Raw genomic sequence first — 24937 nt, 5'->3', positions numbered from 1 at the left:
GCAAATTAAAACCACACTAAGTTTCCACCTCACCCCTGTTAGAATAGCCATTATTAGCAACACCACCACCAACAGCTGTTGGCAAGGATGCCAGGAAAAAGGAACCTTCTTTTGTTGGTGGGAATGTAAACTAGTACAACCACTCTGGAAAAAAGTTTGGAGGCTACTTAAAAAGCTAAACATTGATCTACCATTTGATCCAGCAACACCATTCTTGGGGATATACCCAAAAGACTGTGACACAGGTTACTCTAGTGGCACTTGCATACCCATGTTTATTGCAGCACTATTCACAATAGCCAAGTTATGGAAACAGCCAAGATGCCCACTACTGACAAATGGATCAAGAAAATGCTGTATCTATACACAATGGAATTTTATGCAGCCATGAAGAAGAACGAAGTTTTATCATTCGCTGTTAAATGGATGGAATTGGAGAACATCATTCTGAGTGAGGTTAGCCTGGCCCAAAAGACCAAAACTCATATGTTCTCCCTCATATGTGGACAGTAGATCAAGGGCAAACACAGCAAGAGGATTGGACTTTGAGATCATGATAAAAGCGAGAGCACACAAGGGAGGTGTGAGGATAGGTAAGACACCTAAAAAGTTAGCTAGCATTTGTTGCCCTCGACGCAGAGAAACTGAAGCAAATACCTTAAAAGCAATGAGACCAATAGGAGAAGGGAACCAAGAACTAGAGAAAGGATTAGATCAAAAAGAATTAACCTAGAAGGTAACACACATGCACAGGAAAGTAATGTGAGTCAACTCCCTGTATAGCTATCCTTAGCTCAACTAGCAAAAACCCTTGTTCCTTCCTACTATTGCTTATACTCTCTCTTCAACAAAATTAGAGGTAAGAGCAAAATAGTTTCTGTCAAGTATCGAGAGGGTGAGGGGAGGGGGAGGGGGCTGAGTGGGTGTAAGGGAGTGGGTGGGGGCAGGGGGGAGAAATGACCCAAGCATTGTATGCACATATGAATAATAAAACAATTAAAAAAAATAAAAATAAAAAAATATATAAATAAATAAATAAATAAAAAGGAAAAATGTCCCCACTACAGTGGAGCAAATAGAGAAACCTTAAAGCAACAGAGGTTATCATGAGAAGGGGATCAGTAACCAATGTAAAGATCAGTTGGAGATGAATTAACATGGGTCATAACACATGTGTACATGAAAGCAATGCTAGGAATATTTCTGTATAGCTATCCTCAACTCAAGTAGCAAAAATGCTTTGCCTTCCTTATTAAGCTTGTGTCTTTTCTTCAACAAAATTAGTGATAAACTCAGAACAGGACCTGCCTGAAATTGGGGGGAAGTGTGGGGAACAGGGGTGAGAAATGACCCAAACAATGTATGCACATATGAATAAATGAATAATTTAAAAAAAAGAAAAAATATCAGGCATGCACACATATAGTTTTCCAAAGTAACAAATCTGTGTATTGCTAATTTGTTTATAGTGGAACTACCTAATGAGAATATAGATGAAGAAAGGGTAAGATGGAAGATAAATCCAATACAAATACAAGCATTATCATATATACATTTAAATATATATGCATATATAAGTTGGGCACTGGTGGCTCACTCCTGTAATCCTAGCTATTCAGGAGGCAGAGATCAGGAGGATCACAGTTCAAAGCCATCCCAAGCAAATAATTCGGGGAACCCTATCTTGAAAAGCTCTTCACAAAAATATGGCTGGTGGGATGGCTCAAGGTGAAGGCCTTATGTTCAAACCCCAGTACTGTAAATTATATATAACACACACACACACACACACACACACACACACACAACATGTTTCCATAAGTGGGACAATTAGAGGAGATGAAGCAAGAGGAAAAAAAAATGATAGTGAATAATATTGAAATACATCACATATGTGTAGGAACAAGATATAGTGAAACATACTAAAAACTGTTAAACCTAACAGGGTTGGGGAAAAAGGTGAGGAGGGGTAGTAGAGGCGGTTAGACTGATTTAAGCACAATATATTTACAGGTAAAATACTAAGGCAAAATCCCTACTGAACAAAGAACAGACAAACAATAAAGGAAGGAATGTAAAAAAGGTCATGTCAAGGGGAGGGTACTAGTAGGAGAGGTAGGGCAAATGAAGAGGATAAAGGAGAGTGAATATGGTTGATGTACTTTCTACACAAGAATATGGAACACTGAAACCTGAAGTCAGGGAATATATAAGACCTGTTTAAGAAGGGGTATGGGATAGAAGGGGTAACAATGGAAAGGATGAATCAAATTGGGGTACAATACATGCCTATGTGGAAATGTCACATGAACTTCCCCTATATGTCTATCATGTATATGATAATAAAAATTTTTAAAATAAAATGGGCAAGGTGGATCACAGAGAAAATCAATCGTTCTAGAATCAAAACAGTATCAAAAACAAACAGTTAATTTGTGTTTGCATGGTGGATATTATGATGAAGTAAGAAATAATTCACGATTACTTGGCTTTTTTCTTGTTGCTTTTATTACATATACACATATTACTTATATCCATGTAGTTTTTGTTGCTCACTAATATGGAACATTGCCCTTTTCATACTCTAGAAAAAATATCATTAATTAAAATAAAAACTGTGAAGGTACAAGAAGCCTCATTTTTGAAGCTTGCTCATTTCTCTGTAGATCCAAACTTTATTCAAAGATACTGCTGCCTCACACATTCTTCTTGATATCATTTCAATTCCATCCATAGTCATGCCATTATCATGAATTTATTAAAATAATAATTATTTAGGTTATGTCTAATTATGCTAAGACACTGTAAATTTTCTTTTTAAAATTAAATTTTCTTTCAATTAAGGGGAACAAATTGCAACTATCCTTTCACTTCATACCACTATTTATTAATATTGGACCAACAAAGGTAACCGTGCAAAATTAAACCTGAAAAGAACACTGAATAAGATTCATGAAACTAATGAAAAGTGTCAGCATTGATGATAACCAGATAAATTTGCAGCATGTTCTTTATCTTTCCACCTTGTCATTTTTCATAGAAAATATTAAGAAAAACACTAACTTTTCCGCATTTTCTTAAAGATTTAATTAAACTTATGGGTTCGATTATTTAATTTATGCATGTTAAATACTCTAAAACTAAGTATTGTTAATGCCACAATAATTTAAACAATATAGACATGAATACACTTATTGAATACAAGGAGTTCCATAGACACATAAGTGTTTCCCAATATTACTTAACTAATAATTTAACAGCTCTATTTTTGAGAAACTATGTGCTTAGAAACAGTCCTAGAACTGTTCTCTTTAATTTGTCACTGTGTGTTAAGTTTCAAGGCAAGCTGTGCCCTGGATTCATAAAACTCTATGTATGGTTGTAGCTTTGTCTGAAATTTCAAGATTAATGGTGATTTCATCTATTATATTTATTGAAGCATAATTGATAAATAAAAATCATATATACATATAATTTATATATGGGCAAATGAAGCTTTTGTACAAATAATAATTCACCAAAAACAGTATGAAATTTAAAATATAGCTGCTGTTCCTCCCTTCCTGGCCCCTCAGTCCTCATGAGGAAGAGTCACATTTCAATTCACGTGAAGATGTTGTTGGGGGTGAGGCGTGTAGAGAAGACCAGTGGCTTCAGAATCTGACTCATCTGCATCAACTCTGCTGTGCCAACTGCAAGGAAAAAAAACACAGCAGCATATTTTTGTTGGTAAAGTCAGCAGATGTGACTTGAAGATAAATAGGGAGCAGATGTGATGAGTTAGATAGTTTGCTTTTACATAGACAAATGTGGCCATAGCCGTCATAATTGGGAAATGCTTCAGCTGCAGAATTCACTGTCTCTTAAGTGCCAAGCTTATGTTTCTTACTGTAGTAAATGTTCTAAAAGAAACAGAGAAAGGTCCCAAATGTTCTCTAAATGTTAAAATTAGTAAAAAATGATTTAAAAGGTAGGTGTTTATTTTTTCATAGGTTATAATGAAATGCCCTGTTTTATGTTTTGGTTGTTATAAAAAAAGAAACTAAAAGGAAGAGTAAGAAAATGTAAAGAATAAAAACATTTGAAAGAATGGAATGGATAAACATTAGGAATGAAAGAATTGGATGGGCAGAGTTGTTAAAAAAAGGTGCGTTGAAAAAAAAACATCATTAGACTTGGTGGGCCTTTTTGGAAGGTGATATTTACTTCCTTGGGAAAATCCAATGTACTCAGCTATTGGGCTTCTGACCTTTCCTGCTAAACACTGCAGGAAGCTGCAGATCAACTATGCCTCTGCTGCTTTGATTTCTAGTTGCATCCTTTCAAGGCGGAGAAAAGTTATCTACCATTTCATTTGGTGGAATCTCTCAACTAAAACCTGAGTCAAAGGAAAAAATGCTATCTGTTCTGAAAGCCAAGTGTGCTATTAACTCTTACCCTAATCCTTTATTTTGTCTGAAGGATATACCAAGCAGGTAATACAGCCAATAACATAGCACTGAATTTTTTCTCACCTATTCCTGTTTTCGAAAACAGATACGTTATGTATACCTGAACAGAAAACACTGAGTTTTTGTTTTGGTTTGTATGTGCATGTGTGTGTGTGTGTTTGTGTGTGTGTGTGTGTGTGTGTGTGTGTGTGTATTATTCTGGATGTGGTAAGAGAGATTCCTGTTAGATTAATTAAATTATCCTGATATTCTATGTTACTTTAATATACCCCATAATAAAGTAATCCCTTCAGACCACTTACCTAACAATAGCTAAAATGTACGCTATCACATTAAGTGTAAGTATACAGCATCCAGAACACTGTCCAGAGACCAGACAGGAGTTGACAATAGTATTTTATTATGCAAATTGCACCACATGCAGGAAGAATGTGATAGAACAATTTCCTGATATATGACTGTTCCCTTTTTGTGAGTGGAAGAAACGTGCAATGAATGGACTCCATTAGTCCATGAAAAGGACAAAAACACCTTAGTGTATATTTAATTCTTATTCAACCTGTCATTAGTTTTGTGGGCCTTCATTTCTCCATACATAAAATAAAGATTATAGTATCTCCTTGTAGGTAATTGAAGAAAAGGAAATAATGTGCTTTGTTTCAAGTATCTAGCACTTATCAGAACTCAGAACACAGTAGTGTACACGTGTCTAACACTGTGGTTCAGATTTTATTACGTGAATGGAGCAAGACACTTAACCTTATAAGATCTGTTGGACAATAAATACATTTTATGATGGTTGAAGATTTGAAAAGAAAATAATTGAGAAATAGAATGGTACCTGACATGCCATAAAGGATAAAAATATATTTTATGGATATTGATAAATCATATTTCTTTATTTCAATCTCTATTTTTAGGTTATTTCTTACAATATTGATACTGGACAAAATAATTTGCAAATGACCACTGTAGTTCTTTTATTTGAGGTTCTTTTTCCAAATGTTGTGCTGATTGGGGGTACATTGTAGCATTTACAAAGGTTCTTACAATTTAACAAATATATCATACTTGAATTCAACCCCTCCACTCCTCTCCTTCACCCCCACCACCACCCTGTCAGCTGATTCCTGGCAACTATAGTTCTTATTTTTTTTTTCATTTTTCTTTTATTATTCATATGTGCATACAAGGCTTGGTTCATTTCTCCCCCTGCCCCCACCCCCTCCCTTACCACCCATTCCGCCCCCTCCCGCTCCCTCCCTCAATACCCAGCAGAAACTATTTTGCCCTTATCTCTAATTTTGTTGTAGAGAGAGTATAAGCAATAATAGGAAGGAACAAGGGGTTTTGCTGGTTGAGATAAGGATAGCTATACAGGGCATTGACTCACATTGATTTCCTGTGCGTGGGTGTTACCTTCTAGGTTAATTCTTTTTGATCTAACCTTTTCTCTAGTTCCTGGTCCCCTTTTCCTATTGGCCTCAGTTGCTTTAAGGTATCTGCTTTAGATTCTCTGCTTTAAGGGCAACAAATGATAGCTAGTTTTTAGGTGTCTTACCTATCCTCACCCCTCCCTTGTGTGCTCTCGCTTTTATCATGTGCTCATAGTCCAATCCCCTTGTTGTGTTTGCCCTTGATCTAATGTCCACATATGAGGGAGAACATACGATTTTTTGGTCTTTTGGGCCAGGCTAACCTCACTCAGAATGATGTTCTCCAATTCCATCCATTTACCAGCGAATGATAACATTTCATTGTTCTTCATGGCTGCATAAAATTCCATTGTGTATAGATACCACATTTTCTTAATCCATTCGTCAGTGCTGGGGCATCTTGGCTGTTTCCATAACTTGGCTATTGTGAATAGTGCCGCAATAAACATGGATGTGCAGGTGCCTCTGGAGTAACAGTCTTTTGGGTATATCCCCAAGAGTGGTATTGCTGGATCAAATGGTAGATCAATGTCCAGCTTTTTAAGTAGCCTCCAAATTTTTTTCCAGAGTGGTTGTACTAGTCTACATTCCCACCAACAGTGTAAGAGGGTTCCTTTTTCCCCACATCCTCACCAACACCTGTTGTTGGTGGTGTTGCTGATGATGGCTATTCTAACAGGGGTGAGGTGGAATCTTAGTGTGGTTTTAATTTACATTTCCTTTATTGCTAGAGATGGTGAGCATATTTTCATGTGTTTTCTGGCCATTTGAATTTCTTCTTTTGAGAAAGTTCTGTTTAGTTCACGTGCCCATTTCTTTATTGGTTCATTAGTTTTGGGAGAATTTAGTTTTTTAAGTTCCCTGTATATTCTGGTTATCAGTCCTTTGTCTGATGTATAGTTGGAAAATATTTTCTCCCACTCTGTGGGTGTTCTCTTCAGTTTAGAGACCATTTCTTTAGATGAACAGAAGCTTTTTAGTTTTATGAGGTCCCATTTATCTATGCTATCTCTTAGTTGCTGTGCTGCTGGGGTTTCATTGAGAAAGTTCTTACCTATACCTACTAACTCCAGAGTATTTCCTACTCTTTCTTGTATCAACTTAAGAGTTTGGGGTCTGATATTAAGATCCTTGATCCATTTTGAGTTAATATTCATATAGGGTGATATATATGGGTCTAGTTTCAGTTTTTTGCAGACTGCTAACCAGTTTTCCCAGCAGTTTTTGTTGAAGAGGCTGTCTTTCCTCCATTGTATATTTTTAGCTCCTTTGTCAAAGACAAGTTGGTTATACTTGTGTGGCTTCATATCTGGGTGCTCTATTCTGTTCCACTGGTCTTCATGTCTGTTTTTGTGCCAGTACCATGCTGTTTTTATTGTTATTGCTTTGTACTATAGTTTGAAGTCAGGTATTGTGATACCTCCTGCATTGTTCTTTTGACTGAGTATTGCCTTGGCTATTCGGGGCCTCTTGTGTTTCCATATAAATTTAACAGATTTTTCAATCTCTCTAATGAATGTCATTGAAATTTTGATGGGAATTGCATTAAACATGTAGATTACTTTTGGGAGTATTGACATTTTTACTATGTTGATTCTACCAATCCATGAGCATGGGAGATCTCTCCACTTTTTATAGTCTTCTTCAATCTCTTTCTTCAGAAGTGTATAGTTTTCCTTGTAGAGGTCTTTCACATCTTTTGTTAGGTTTACACCTAGGTATTTGATTTTTTTTGAGGCTATTGTAAATGGAATTGTTTTCATACATTCTTTTTCAGTTTGCTCATTGTTAGTGTATAGAAATGCTAATGATTTTTCTATGTTGATTTTATATCCTGCTACCTTGCTGTTGCTATTGATGATGTCTAGAAGCTTCTGAGTAGAGTTTTTTGGGTCTTTAAGGTATAGGATCATGTCGTCTGCAAATAGGGATATTTTGACAGTTTCTTTACCTATTTGTATTCCTTTTATTCCTTCTTCTTGCCTAATTGCTCTGGCTAGGAATTCCAGTACTATGTTGAATAGGAGTGGAGATAGTGGGCATCCTTGTCTGGTTCCTGATTTTAGAGGGAATGGTTTCAGTTTTTCTCCATTAAGTATAATGCTGGCTGTAGGTTTGTCATATATAGCTTTTATAATGTTGAGGAACTTTCCTTCTATTCCTAGTTTTCTTAGAGCTTTTATCATGAAATGATGTTGGATCTTATCAAAGGCTTTTTCTGCATCTATTGAGATGATCAAGTGGTTTTTGTCTTTGCTTCTGTTAATGTGGCTTATTATGTTTATTGATTTTCATATGTTGAACTACCCCTGCATCCCTAGGATGAAGCCTACTTGGTCATGGTGAATAATCTTTTTGATGTGTTACTGAATTTGGTTTGCCATTATTTTGTTGAGGATTTTTGCATCAATGTTCATTAAGGAGATTGGCCTACAGTTCTCCTTTTTGGAGGTGTCTTTGCCTGGTTTTGGGATAAGTGTAATACTGGCTTCATAAAATGTGTTTGGCAGTTTTCCTTCCCTTTCTATTTCATGGAACAGTTTAAGGAGGGTTGGTATCAGTTCTTCTTGAAAGGTCTGATAGAATTCAGCAGAGAATCCATCAGGTCCTGGACTTTTCTTTTTGGGGAGACTCTTGATTGCTGCTTCAATTTCATTTTGTGTTATAGGTCTATTCAGGTGATTAATTTCCTCTTGGTTCAATTTTGGATGATCATATGTATCTAGAAATCTGTCCATTTCTTTTAGATTTTCAAATTTCTTTGAATATAGGTTCTCAAAGTAGTCTCTGATGATTTCCTGGACTTCCATGGTGTTTGTTGTTATCTCCCCTTTTGCATTCCTAATTCTACTAATTTGGGTTTTTTCTCTCCTCATTTTAGTCAGGTTTGCCAGGGGTCTATCGATCTTGTTTATTTTTTCAAAGAACCAACTTTTTGTTTCATTAATTCTTTGTATGGTTTTTTTGGTTTCTATTTCGTTGATTTCAGCTCTTATTTTTATTATTTCTCTCCTTCTATTTGTTTTGGGATTTGCTTGTTCTTGTTTTTCTAGGATTTTGAGATGTATCATTAGGTCATTGATTTGGGATCTTTCAATCTTTTTAATATATGCACTCATGGCTATAAACTTTCCTCTCAAGACTGCCTTAGCTGTGTCCCATAGGTTCCGGTAGGTTGTGTTTTCATTTTCATTGACTTCCAGGAACTTTTTAAGTTCCACTCTTCATTAAGTAATGAGTTATTTAGTTTCCAGCTGTTTGCATGTTTTTTGTCTTTACTTTTGTTGTTGAGTTCTACTTTTACTGCATTGTGGTCAGATAGTATGCATGGTATTATTTCTATTTTCTTATATTGGCTGAGGCTTGCTTTGTGCCCTAGGATATGATCTATTTTGGAGAAGGTTCCATGGGCTGCTGAGAAGAATGTATATTGTGTAGAGGTTGGATGAAATGTTCTGTAGACATCTACTAGGTCCACTTGATCTATTGCATATTTTAGATCTTGGATTTCTTTATTGAGTTTTTGTTTGCATGACCTATCTATTGATGATAATGGAGTGTTAAAGTCTCCCACAACCACTGTGTTGGCATTTATATATGCTTTTAGGTCTTTTAGGGTATGTTTGATGAAATTGGGTGCGTTGACATTGGGTGCATACAGAATGATGATTATTATTTCCTTTTGGTCTATTTCCCCTTTTATTAGTATGGAATGTCCTTTATCTCGTTTGATCAATGTAGGTTTGAAGTCTACTTTGTCAGAGATAAGTATTGCTACTCCTGCTTGTTTTCAGGGGCCATTGGCTTGGTGAATCTTCTTCCAGCCTTTCATCCTAAGCATATGCTTATTTCTGTCGGTGAGATGAGTCTCCTGTAAGCAACAAATTGTTGGATCTTCTTTTTTAATCCATTTTGTCAAAGGGTGTCTTTTGATGGGTGAATTAAGTCCATTAACATTAAGCGTTAGTACTGATAGGTATGTGGTGAGCCTGCCATTTAGTTGTCCTAGTTGTTTGAAGGTTTGATTGTGTGTACCTAACTTGATGTTACTCTCTACTGTCTTGCTTTTTGTTATCCTGTGGTTTGGTGCTGCCTTCCTTTTCATGGTTAAGTTGGGTGTCACTTTCTGTGTGCAGGATCCCTTGAAGAATCTTTTGTAATGGTGGCTTTGTGTTCACATATTGTTTTAGTTTCTGCTTATCATGGAAGACTTTTGTTGCTCCATCTATTTTGAATGATAGCTTTGCTGGGTAGAGTATCCTGGGGTTGAATTTATTTTCATTCAGTGCCCGGAAGATCTCACCCCATGCTCTTCTTGCTTTTAATGTTTCTGTTGAGAAGTCTGCTTTGATTTTAATTGGATACTTTTGTATGTTACTTGTTTTTTCTCTCTTATAGCCTTCAATATTCTTTCCTTAGTTTCTGAACTTGTTTTAATGATGATATGTTGTGGAGTAGTTCTATTTTGATCTGGTCTGTTTGGTGTCCTGGAGGCCTCTTGCATCTGTATGGGAATATCTTTCTCTAGATTTGGGAAATTTTCCGTTATTATTTTGTTGAATATATTACACATTCCCTTCGCTTGCACCTCTTCTCCTTCTTCGATGCCCATCATTCTCAAGTTTGGTCTTTTGGTGGAGTCAGTGAGTTTTTGCATTTTCTTTTCACAGGTCTTGAGTTGTTTAATTAATGGTTCTTCGGTTTTTTCCTTTATTTACCATTTCATCTTCAAGTTCTGAGATTCTGTCTTCTGTTTGTTCTATTCTGCTGGATTGGCCTTCTGTTTTGTTTTGCAGTTCTGTTTCGGTCTTTTTTCTGAGGTTTTCCATATCCTGGCAGTTTTCTTCTTTAATGTTGTCTATTTTTGTCCTGAGTTCATTTATCCATTTATTCATTGTGTTCTCTCTTTCACTTTGGTGTTTATACAGTGCTTCTGTGGTTTCCTTTATTTCTTCTTTTGCTTTTTCAAATTCTCTATTTTTATTGTCTTGGAATTTCTTGAGTGTCTCCTGTACATTTTGATTGACCCTATCCAGTATCATCTCTATAAAATTCTCATTGAGTACCTGTAGTATGTCTTCTTTTAAATTATTCTTGTGGGCTTCTTTGGGTCCTTTGGCATAGTTTATCTTCATTTTGTTGGAGTCTGGATCTGATTTTCTGTTCTCTTCATTCCCCTCTGGTTCCTGTACTAATTTTTTTTTGGGGGGAAACTGGTTTCCCTGTTTTTTCTGTCTTCCCATCATTGTCCTTGGTGTTGTTACTGTCCCTGTACTGTGTGCAATTAAGTATTTTCTAGCTTGTAATAATAACAATGGTAATATTTAGAATGGAAGAGTGAGCTGAGATGGAAAGCAAGAAGTTAAAGAAAAGGAGAAAAAAATATACAGACAAGAGATGAGAAAGCAGAACAAAGTATCAGACAAGAGAGTTTCAAAGGTATAAACAGGGAGTGTTAGTGTACTAATCGACAGTAAGCTGAACAGACATTAGAGAGACAGAGAGAGGATTGAAAATCAAAGATAAAAAAATAAAAAATAAGTAAATGAAAGTAATATCTATATATAAAAATGAATTAAAATAAAATGGAAAATAGAAAATTAAAAAAAAAAAACTTCCAAGTTTATATGCAATGCAGTTTCAGTCTTAATAATTTGGGTGTCCGTCTCAATCTCCAGTCGTGGAGTTGGTGCCTCAGATGTTGTTCTGTAGTTGTCTCATCAAAGGGGATGCATAAAGTAGAACAAAACTACACACACACACACACACACACACACACACACACACACACACACACAAAAAGCCCCACCAAGTGTCCCTAGTTCAAATGCAATACAGTTTCAGTAAGTTTTTCAACTTGCAGGTGTAATTCAGTTGTTCTCTCATCAAAGGTAGGGAGGAAAAGAAAAAAGGCGTCTGGAGACAGTTCTGAGAGTGGTATCTGCAACTGTGGCTTGCCTGCCTGCTGCTCTCAGCCTGTAGCTGCCGCAGTTATTTATGCAGATCTCTGGGGTGAGCTAGCACTCACCTGGTCCCACAGGCTTTGTTTGCTCAGAGTTCTCCTGTGCGGGAGCCTCTGCTACAGGCTTTCCCCTTTCCAAGCACTGGGAAAGGTGACACTGCCCCCGCGTTGTCAGGCCTGCGTGTTTATTTACAGTTCATGTGGGAGGTGGGTCTTCCCCCCCCTCCTCTGAAGTTTTCCTCCCACTGCCACTTTCATAAGCTTTCCTGCTCCTGCTTACTGGGCGGTGTTGCTGCTCCTGCTGGCCGCCATGTTTATTTACAGTTCACATGGTAAGTGGGTCTTCCCTCCTCTCCTGTGGAGTTTTCCTCCCTCCTCCACTCTCACAAGCTTTCCCGCTCCTGGTTGCTGGGCGTGCGCCCCGCTCCTGCCAGAGCCTCTCCGGCCCACCCGGCTTGTTTATTTACAGTCCCGGGCAGGATTCCATTCCCCCAATCATCAGCGCTCAGGGCACCCCACCCTCTTTCCAGCGTGTCTTAACTGTTCTTATTGCTTATTACTCAGTTTCTGTTTTTTTTTCCTTGGTGGAGGTCAGTCTGTCCAGGGGGCTATGCTGCTCTGGCCCAGGCTTGTCTGTGGGGGTACTGCAGTACCACGAAGCTCACCTGGTCCGTGTCTTCCCAAGCCGTATGTGCGCCGGCCACTGGCGGCCCCGGGGGCCCTCCTCGTTTCTCCGTTTAACGTGAAGTGGAGATTCTATGCACCGGCTGGAGATGTGGAGGGGTCAAAGTTATGCCTTTTCTCGGTGATTATGCCTGCAAAGTGTGTCTCCAGCGTCTCTCCAAGATTTCACTATAGTAAGGTCGCTTTCTGCTTCCTACCTCTAGCTGCCATCTTGGAATTGTTCTATAGTTCTTTTTAAGAACTGTTCAATATAACCTCAAATCTTAAAAAGTTTCCTTAGGTTTCTGCAAAATTTGTTACAATAAATAATCATAATACATTGCTATATTGTTTCATAACCTCTTTTTTGCAGTACAGAGGTTTTGAACTCAGGTCCTTGCACTTGCTAGGCAGATGATCTGCCACTTGAGGCATGCTCTCAGCCTTTCATAAACTCTTTCCATGCTCAACTTATCTTAAAAAGTAAGTCACTCAAATGCTCTTCTTCTATGCTTCTACCCTTCAGACACGTTTGTTATGGGAGAGATTACATTGTGATGTTATGTAGTCTTCTTAATTACTCAGTACATTTATATTCCACTGAATTATAAAGTTATCTTTAAGCTCATTCCTTTTTTATTTGTTTGTTTGCTTGAGGCAACATACAGTCCATATACCGGGCCACTATATAGCCCAGGCTGGTTGGAACTCACTATGTAGCCCAGTCTGGCCTCAAACTCATGATCCCCCTCCTTCACGTCCATGAATGTTGTCATACAGGTGGGCGCCACACATCTGGATTAAACTCATTATTATATTTTATGAGGAAGTGGCACATGAAAAGCTAAAGTTAGGAAACTATGCAGTATCTACTTCTGGAGTCCATCCAATGACCTGAATTACATTAAATGAATGAGAACTCCTTGTACTTCACATATATAATTAATTTTCGAAGTACATAAATAAATATTCACATGACAATACATTCAATACAAGAAAAATACTATAATTATAAGCTTCCTGGTTATATAAAATACTAGAACTTTGAAAATGAGAGCTAAATAGATGCCAGAAGTTGAGGCCCAAGTCACTAGTGATAAGTTAGAGAATTCCTTAGAATCTTACTTGTTTATCAGAAATTAAGGGTGATAATAATAACTTCTCTAACTTCCTTCCAGTACTTTTTCACTGAATACATCAGCCTTTTCAACTTTATTCCCCTTCTAGCCATCTCTTCATCTTCATTGACTTCACTACCTTATAGAGACATTTCACCCTGATTTCTAACAGCTGTCTTTCTCATCAGTACATGTCTTTTTGTCAATATGAATCAGGCACTTTATATTTGATCTTGGACCTTATCACTACCTGATTTTTAACCTACATAATCACTAATTAAGTAATCAAACTTTCAAATTATTTTTCTTCCACCCTTTTTTCATGTTTAACTATATATGAAGAACTCACACTCTGGTCGAAATCTCTTCCTTGATTCCTCCCAGTATACATCATCTGCCTTTGTTACCTTAAAATATCAGATAAATTCTCATAGCTTAAAATTGTTATGATTTCACCAATTCTATATATCATCTTGATGTTTTCTCTTTGTCATGCTTATCTAGAAAATAACAAGTTAAGATTCAACTATTCTGTATTTATATATTTCAAAACAGGGTCTACTGGAAAAGCCATAGATTAGGGTATACTAGTGCTACTATAAATTCAAAACTGTGAGCCCCAAATATACTCTCAGACTACCTACAATTGCTATTGAATTCTGTAGAAAAGTTTAATCATGAAATGAAAAAAAATGTTCACTGGAAATTACATTCTTATGGGTGTGTGTGATTGATTGAAAGACACATGCATACATTTGTGTATATGTGTATTGAAATCACATAATCACAGTAAACTAGAATCACACTGCACAATACATTTTAGAAGATACTAAATTTAAAAACATATATATATATATATCTCAATTTAACTAATGGTGGAAAGGAATCATGATTTTGAATGTGATCTGGGATACTATGGAATTTTCCTGAAGACATGGCCATCATGGAATTTAAAATGTCAGATTGACCTTTAGATACTACCAGTGTCTGAGAAATTAACATACAGTCACTCATACCCCAGCTTCCCAAACCATCCATTTTTCTGTTAGTTATATCTGTGTGTTCTGTTTAAGTGTGCTTTTTATACAAATAATTCCCCATTTGTTTAATTTTAATTCTTCTTTTATATTGATAAAATTTTCAACAGCTGTCCTTTATCTCAATGACTTTATAGCTAAGAATTTTCATTGATTTTGTTTTTCCAGAGATGTTTTGCTTAATTTTTGTTTTGTTTTCAAAAGTCACTGTAGGAGTTCTATAATGCCTGTATTTGTATATTTTCAACAATTTCATTCAATAATTTTCATATGTTATTTATATCCACACATTGTAACTTGTAATAAACTTCCCCCCAAAATAAGAAATTGTTTGGCTCACTGCTGCATTGCTCATTCTCATGGTGATAGTTGCACATATTAGGAAATTACGTATATTTATTCAATGGAAGGATGGGTAAATGAATGTAATATAAACAAAGTCAGGGGCTTAGAAACATGTCATACCATTTTCCAAAATATTCATGTTGCTAATATCACATAGGATAAGGAATTAGCTATTCTATACAGATATTAAAAAACAAATCCTCCCTATTTTTGTTTAAAGTATGAATGTTTGGTTAAGACAAAAGATGATATTTTAACTACCTACTTTATTAGAAATGAGTGCAAACTCACTATAAAATGTGTTAGAAACAGCAAAAATATAAGAAAGTAAGAAGCAGAGACACGAAGGAGATCTTAGACACACTAGATGACTGAACTAGTCCCACATTTAAAAAACGTTATGGAGGCACCTAGTAAAGGTAATGTCATTCACATTTCAGATGGTTTTTTTCTGTGCATTTACAAGAAACCATACTGACAGCTTGCTATATAAAGGAAACACTTAGAGATAAGTCTACATATACTTCTCATAAAACCATGGAGAGTAAATCCTGGCACTCCTGCGTTGTAACATTTTTACATTTTGTGGCATGATTTTATGAGTTAAGTGGATATTTATAGAGATTGTCTTTTTCACAAACATGTCAAGTAGGATAGTGACCCACATTTCATGAGTGAAGTGAGTGAAGTTACTGAGGCTAAAATAACTATGTCCCTAACCAAGAAAATATAACAAATAAATTTATAAGTAAGTAGATTTATACTCAAGTCTTCTCACTTCATGTAAGACCTTACACTCCTATGAAATTTGTCTCTGGTTTCCAAGTAATTCACATTACTATCATGCATTTATGATCACTTATGATATAAAAGTGAAGCCCACCTCTGAGTGAGCCCACAAAATAACAAGGGCACTAAAGTCTTCCTAGAACAAAACACAAAGAAACAAACATTAGAAATACAGTGTAACTTAATTATAGACATCTTGATAGAATGAGGAAATCTCTGTGTGCTTTTAAATGATTATTTTATTGTGACTTGGCTACACAAAACACATTTATTAATATTACTATTAATTATTTGGCAACAATGCACAAATGGATATTTTTGAAAGTTTATTTTGATCTTCATTAAATGTCTGTAACAATGTCAACACCAAGAGAGCCACTTACAGAACCTCTAAAGTTATCTATTGACAGATACTCTGGTTATAGGCACATGTAGTAAAAACAATGTTCTAAATCCCAGTTGTTAATACAAAGGCACTTCCATGAACACCTTAGCAAATTATTTCTGTGTGTACATGTATGGAAGCATATCTGAAGGTAAGTCACTTCTTATTTGGACATACTTCATTTGAAATTGAGCAAAGCAACAAAGTTAATGACACACAAAATACAACTTCCCAGGTGTCATTATTTAGAGGGCTTATTTAATACCTTTCAAAACGAAAAATAACACTTGTTGGTCTAATTAAGAAAAGTATCATCTATGATAGTCAAGAAACTTTGAGATAGTTAATATATTAAGATCTATTTGAGTGGTCATGTTTTATTCATTGTCTTCAAGGCATAGTCACGTAATTAATCTTCTGCTAATAAGTAAAGGAAAAAAATAACTGCTGGCCTGAGTGCCCCACCATGGTATATTTAGGTTGAAACTACAAGATGTGAGAATCTCATGGTTGTTTTCAAGTAGCACAATTTTGTTAGGAGAATCAGTAAAGTCTGCAATTGAAGATTTCATTTCACTGGAGTCAGCAGCAGGTGGAATGATTCCAATAGAGTAAGGAAAGAGACATCCATGTCAACAACTTCATCAAGGTTCATTTTTCATTCCTTCCACGGTCGTGCTGCTGAAATATGGTCTGGCAGCTTTGCTGTATCATGGGGAAAAGAAACAGCAAAATGATTCAAAGCAAACAGTTTCACAGACTTACTGATATAAAGAACAGAAATGTTTGTCTTTGGGTTTTTTTTTTACTATTCTTAATAGCAATCACTAGTTTACTTTTGTTGATAAAACTGTCCATTAAATATATTAATGGATATGTTCCCTATTATTATTTACTGAGAAAACATGGATGTGGAATCTATTTTTTTAAATTATTCTGTCCTTAGTTTCCTTAGATATATCAAGTAAAAGTCCATTTGCTAGATTCTCTTCCACTTTTAATATTCTAAGTCTGTATAGAAAGTTTTATTTTACTTAATATCAAATCCTAATATTGGATACATCAGAATTTGGTAAGATATTCTTTAATTCTACACTTAATTTTATAGTATTATACTCTCAGATTAAGTAATGTCAAGACTTTCTTTAGATTATTACTTATAGTAATATACACATAGCAAAAGTTTGACCACTCAGTCATGGTCAAGTACATAGTTCAGTGATGTGTATCCACAGTATTTACTCACATTGCTAAACAATTCATCTCTACATTTTCAACTCACAAAATGGAAAATTATACCCATTACAAAACAAATCCTCATTTCATTCTACACCTCCCAGCCTGTGGAAACCACCATTCTACCTTTCGCTTTTATGAATTTGGCTACTTTTCATATCTCATGAAGGTGAAAAAGACACAATATCTGTGGCTGCTTATTTTGCTTGGTATCTGTCTTCACCAAAAACAAACAAAATGCCCTGAACTTAATGTCATACAGCAACAATAGTGGCTTATTATTATTTAGCCTTGAAACTCATGTATCATTACTTTTAAAGTATTCCATTCATCAGAATCTAGAAATTAAGATCAGGAGGAAAGGAATAAGACTCATAAGCAAAAGGAAAGAAACTAACTCAATTCTTAAAGGGAACAATGCAGATTTGAAACCACGCTTTAAAGCCACCATAAGCAGTGTCACAAATCACTACAAGTATTCATTTTATTGCTTTCATACCTAATTTTATTTCTCCTAATTGTGTTGTACACAGTTGAGGCATACAGTTTATAAACATTTGTATGATTCTCTGATAAAAATTCATTAGAACAGCTTTCCTGCAGGAAGAAATCCTGGTTCAAAAGGTCTCTTGTATTGGGTCAAAAGTGGAATTTGGGGTGGGGAGGATGCATCTGAAGCAGTGTGGGTACCCAGATGTGCCCCATTAGGTGTTTCTCCGATCATGCCCCTAATCATGCCAAGGAGAAGGACCCTGACCTGCCTGGCTTCCTTAGCTTGCACCTCAGCTTTGCCAAGAGCCACCCTAGGCCCAGCTGGCTACATGTATGTGAGCCAGCTCCAGAACTCTACTGTAACTACCTACTGAATAAAACCCAGGCTGGAACTTCCGGTCTCAAAAAAAAATTCATTAGAAAAGGTAAAAGTTAAAAAAATCATATGGAATGCTGATAAATGACAAACTTCCAAATAAAATGATAGCAGGGATTTTCCCAAATGAGCATCTTTAATTTAGGGCAAGAAGGCCCTTCAACAGCTAACCCATACTGGATAACCATGGATTATTGTGGCAGAAGAGTAGGATCATGGTACATTACTATTGTACAGAGTATATGAAAACTATGTGAGAGAGAGTTGTGCTGCATTCCATGATGCACAGGCACTGATACCTCAAATAAATGTCCTGAGAACAAATAGTTTTGATTATATTTTAGTCAAATTGTACATCTAAAATTCATGGCTTTAGAGAGGGCTTTCAGATATCTAAATGTTTAGCATAAGTCTATACTTATTATACACATTTTCAGAAAAATAAAATCTGTTAATGAAAATTCCCCAAACGCACAACCTATAATGCAGATATATTACACTGTTTATGATATAAAATTCCCAAGAAAGTTATGGACCTTCCTAATGGTGACTTTGCAGCTATCTGTCTGAATAGATTCACTGTTCTACTTCAAATATGTTTCCTAAAGCACTTGTAAATAAGCTTAAAAGCATATATTCTTTGTAATAAGATAATTCTTTTCATTATTGAACTCATAATTTAACAAAGAATTACTAACATTATTCATATTATATAAGTAAAAGTAAGTCCACATATTCTATTATTGATTGTTCTTGTAGATTAAACAATCACTTCCATTTATATGTTTATATGTATGTGCTTATGTGAGTGTATTCTCACCATATGACTGAGAAGAACCAAGTGATAGTGAATCACTTTGAGACCTTATCTAGAATCTTTTGGTTTAGGGAGTCAGAATAGTATAAAAGCAGTGCTGTATACAAAATAATACTGAATGTGCCTATCACATCATATCACTTATTAAATGGTATGAATGTCCTACTTACATCTTATGTAGCAACAACCTCAAGAAATGATAAGAACACTGTCAAAAATAATCTCTTGCAAGTATTTTGTGTTTGTATGTGCTGTATCACTGGGGTTTAATTTAGGGTTTTGCTCTTACTAGACAAGCACGCTAACCCTGTTTGATTTAGCTTATTTTTCAGGAAGGGTCTCAATTCTTTTGCCAGGGTCAGTGTCAGTCTATAATCCTCTGATCTTTGTCTTTCACTAGTTGGAATTACAGGCATGAACCACCATACCAATTCTGTTAAGTATTTAACAGTTAAGAATATTAAAATGGTATTTCTAAGTGGTCTTCCAATCCAGAGTGTCCATGATTAAAAGCATAGTCAAAATTAAAGGAAAAAATTAAAATATCAATAATCTATCACAGAATATGAAAATTTAACATGAAAAATTAAAAGGCACTAGTACAAAAAATATCTTGTGAGAAGATTTGGTATTTTTGAAGAACACATTAAAAATGTCAAAAATTATTACTCATGTAGACATTCTCAGGAAAATACTGGAGGATGCTCATCACTAAAAAAAAAGAACAAAAATGGTAATGGAAATGAATAGTATGTCCAAGAACCAAGGCATGCAATATAGTAAAGGAGTAAAATATTTTATAAAATAGAGGTCATTGAGAGTCTCAATACTGTGGTTCCAAGAAAGATTGAGAATTTGGCCAAAAGATTCCAGGGAATACTCTTTCCCAGGTGTGAGGGATTAATTTATTGCATGTTATTCTGACAGATATGATTACTCTGAAAACCAGTTGAGATGCTTTTAACAGAGCTCTTACAGATTTACACAGAACTCATTTGATACATTTAATTTAAGAAAATGTCCCTTCTTTCTTTTTCCTCTCTCCCTCTCATTTTCATTTATTTATTGTGCTGTTTGGTTTATACTATAAATGATAAATAAATAGTTTTTTAATTCAAGACTAATCCAAACATACATGTACCTGCTTGGTTAATAGAAAAAAATCTACATTAGTAGTTGTACAATATTCCTAAAACATACTGATACATTACTTTCTGTGGTTAGTCCTAATTTACCTTGTTCTGATTAATGACTATATGTAGCTATATTAACAAAGTAAGTCATATTTTCTCAAGGAAACTTTTTCTTTGATCCATATGAGTTTTTAAATATGTCAGCACAAATGATCTTAGACACAATGCTTTTGTTTTCTGCATTTAGTTAATTGCATTTCATAATTAAGAATGCAATTTAAAGAATGCTTAATATGGAATAAATCATAATTTTTTCTAGTTTTATTGCCATTAGACTCTATGGTTTCAGTATATTTCCCATTATTTAATACAATACAGCATATATGGATGTAATTCTTATAATATGTCTGCAATTTCTGTTATTTGAATATGAATTCACCCTTGTACATTCTGTTCAAACCCATTCCCCCTTTCATGATGCTTTCTGCACTAACCCTTTGCCCAATTTTCTTTGTTTCTCTGTGTTCATCTTCATGTATGCTGTTTTGATTCACTTACATAGGATAGCATCATTTTATATTATCTTTCACTTCATTATGGTCATTAGGGTTTACATTTACATGATCTCAAATCCAAGTCATACCATTTTGAAGCAAGCACTTGTCATTGTGTGTCCAATTATAATTGTTTACTTTTATTTCCTGTTACCTCAAATTTGATTATCCTTGTGACTCATTTCCCATCTATTTATATTGTTTTCAATTTGATTTTCTATGGCTCTGGTTCTGCTAATATTACTTTACACTATAGGTTTTTTCCTGATTTCATGTATTTGATTTTCATTTACGTTTGTTAAGTTCTCATTTATATCTATAATAGAGTATGTGTGTTTGCCAGTGTCTACTATTTCTTCTGGAGAAAATTGCTTAACTCATTTTATGCCTCTGGTACATATTTATCAATGTTTTGATTCAAAACAATAATTTTAAGAGTTTACTCTTAACCTTGCTAATGTTTTCTGAATGATTTAAGTGAATTAACTCAAATTTCCATAGGATTATTTTACTCAAAAATTCTGCTTTTTAAAGGATTTATATAAATTCTTTTTCTATTCATACCTGTGAGTTGATTTTACTTTATTTGTGTTCTATTTGAATTAGTACATTTGACTAAATATCGCAGCATAATTTTTGGTGAAGATATTATTCTATTTTAAATTTAATTCTGATTTTCCATTTCACATTATTAAAGAGAGGGATAATGATGATCTTAGATTCCATTTCAAACTTCCCAATTTAAACCAGATCAGTAAAATGATAGTCTGTCACTTAATTATTCATAGAATGAAATTTTAATCACATCTGACTTTCATTGCAGTTACTTGATGTTATCTGTTTGCCTCAGAAATCATGACAAAGTTTTAGATTTCTATGATTATTAAAATAGTGAGCATGAGTTCTCAAATACTGTTGTCAAAAAATTAATTGGAAACTCAAGACACAAAGAATCATATCATTCAAGTTTTTGTGAGCGTCTTGAAATTCCCTGGAGAATGTTCCAGGAGTTTCAGCACTAGTAAGAATATTATTTTATCCTATGCCCACGAAATATTATGCTATATTCATAAACGAAGTAGTTGACATTTCATACACAAACCCACTCATTCATCTTTATGAGAATTTTATTCACAACTTATATGTCCTTTAGAATACCCAGGATTGCAGCCTCTTATGTCATTAAGACTTGGGATGCATCTAATAAGACTGGGAATTCATATGTCATATGGTTTAATTTTAAGCTATTCAGATTTAAATTTACACACATAGTAGTGGCCTTTACAGTAAACAGAAATGCACTGGAGTAATACATACTATTTTCATAGCACTTAAAATTTTAAATTTCACTTCTCATTGCATATTATTGTCACAACTATCTAAGGTGATCAAATTACATTGAACCAAATGTTATACCCATATGAATCTTCAATAAAAGAACAAAAAAAACTAATAAAAATCTTGCTTTTCATTTAAATCAATAACTGAGAATATTTATTTAACTACCACTGATTTACTACAAGGTAGAACATTTTTCTCTGAGAGAATAATCCTAGATTGAGACAAGAGCAACAGCAAACTGTATTCCTGAAGGGAGTGACAAATTAACTCGATGTTTTATTGCTAGACTGAATTGATAGTGGGCTAAGAAAAATGACAGGAGAATCAGAGGAAGGGGCATTTCAGAAGACAAGTATAATACCTCAACTTATCTTCCTTGCAACATTATCTTAGTCAATATGAGCATGTATAATAAGCTTCAGCTGAATAATGAAAATGTACCTGACTTTTCAACTTGGTTTTCATCATCGCATAAGGTGTATTGATCTGTAAACATCTATTTCTAAGTAGAAATGTTTTTAAAAGTAAATAAGAATAAAATTGGTAGTAGTAAATGGAAGATAACACATTTTTATGTTTCACAATCAATATGAAACTAATTTTACTTCAAAGTCTTTATCTCAATATGATCCTTATAAATTCAAAATAAATGCCAATTATAGAGCAGGTATTTGGCATGCAATGCACTGCAGAAAATTTTGTGATAGTCTCAAATAGGAAAAAAATATTAAACAATTTCACTTAATAATAAGACAAAGTAAGAGATAGTTTTACTGGTTCCATGTGGCCATTAAAAATAACTGAGAAAAATGTAGGAATTCTAAAGGGTAGGAACAGGCTTCCAGCTTTTGTCACCACATGAAGAGTACTTAGATATCATCACTCCCATGAATATAAGAAAAACATGGAAACCTGAAAACCTGGGACTCTTCCTGGAACCACCAGAAAGCTAAGTTTGTAGGGCAAACTATCATGGTGCAGTCTGGATCAATTCAAGGTGTCAGAATTAAGGCCAGCCTAACTGGACAGAATTTGAAGGAGCATATAGATACACATACAGTACTTAAGCAAATTGCTAAAGGCTGAATGTAGACTAGCTTTTCTATTAGAAGAGTTTCACACTTCCATGGGCTTTACTTCCGGGAACATTACCTGCTTTTCCAGACAAAGGTCAGAGAATGATAGATTACTTTGTGGCCCTGGAAGGTAGAAAAAAAGATTAATTTCTTTGTGAAATAGGCTCAAAGCATTCTCCACAACAAAGGTCTGTTCTTCAGGGAAAAAGTCTTCATCAGAGCCTTATCTCAGCTGGGGAAAGGGCACTGCCCTTACTTACTGCATGCCACTGTAGTCTATCTGTCTCATGAAAATAGGGGGAAAAATCTAAATCATTGAAGAAACAGCCTGAGTTATAGGCCATCAATATGCCCCAGAGAAAGATGCAAAAAAAATTATAGAATGCTCTTCCCTTCCATACTTAACATCCCACAAATTTAGATTTGTACATTAATAGTGAATTATACTTTAAAGAGCTGCAAGAAACATAACCTGTCTTTGAAGAAGTATGTAGGACAACTCAAAGTCAAGAGCAGAAAAAAGAGCAAGGGCATAAAGGAATGTGGAATCTATGGTCACAAGAAACATTTGGATACAACGTAACTATCATTTAAGTTTATATAAATCTTCCCAATAAAAGCCTATTGATCTTAATTCCTATTACTGATATAAAATGTTAACTTTCCAAGAAAAGTGAAGTCATGCCACATGGCAAGACACAATATTGTCTTAAAAGTAAAATAAGACTTAGAACCAAGCTCAGATAGAGCTCTTAGAATTATCCAACAGAGAATTTAAAATAACTATAATTAATATGTTAAGGGCACCATGGAAATGGTAGCCAACATGCAATAACAGATGGTCAATGTAAGCAGAGATGTGAAAACACAAAAGGTTAGTGGAGCCCAATATACCTGTGTGCATACATTTTATCTCTACATTAATTGTGAAAATTTGCATAATGGTGTCTGGCAAATGAACTGAGTTGTGCTGATAATGGAATTGCTGACATTCTAATAGTGTAGTACAGCTTACAGGGCATTGGTGCTTATCTTATTTCTTTAGGTGTCAACCACCTAAAGAAGTACAAAACCAGGACTGTTAATCATCAGTGAAAAGAATAGTATTTAGAAACTCTCTGAGGCTGCTTAAAGCTAAATTATGTTGTAGTAACAAATGTAATCCAAATCTTATTGGTTTTCAGGAGTACAGGTCAATTTTTTTTAGATTACAGATTCTTCAAGTGTGTTGGTTTTGACTCTATCCTAAGGCACTAGCTGAAAGAACATCTAGCATATTTTAGCCTGGCGGAGAAACAAGGGCATTGACAAAGAATGTGATAATTCTTAAAGGCCTTCTGAGAAATAACATGTCCCATGTTCTCTCATTTTAAATTGGAAACTCAAATCACATGAGTCTTCTGTCACAGTGGGTATTTTTAATTCGTTCAACAGGTCATATCTGAGTCAGGAAGACCTAAGATCCAGGGGCTGTAATTACAAAGCCAGTAATTAAATCTACCTCAGATATTAGGATTTATCCAAAGCGGTGTGCTGGCACTAATTGACTACAGATACTCTACTTCTGTCTCTAGTGTTGTTAAGATTTGTCATTTAGAAAACCATACATAAAAGAACATTACAAAACAAAATCAAATATTCATAATTTTAACATCATTAATCTTATACACAAACCTCCTTTCGTTAGTGTATTAACTTAAAAGGAGTATAAGTTCCTTTTTATTCT

Source organism: Castor canadensis, chromosome 1 (genome assembly GCF_047511655.1).
Source record: "Castor canadensis chromosome 1, mCasCan1.hap1v2, whole genome shotgun sequence".
NCBI lineage: Eukaryota > Metazoa > Chordata > Mammalia > Rodentia > Castoridae > Castor > Castor canadensis.
Note: the sequence above shows the minus strand (reverse complement) of the source record.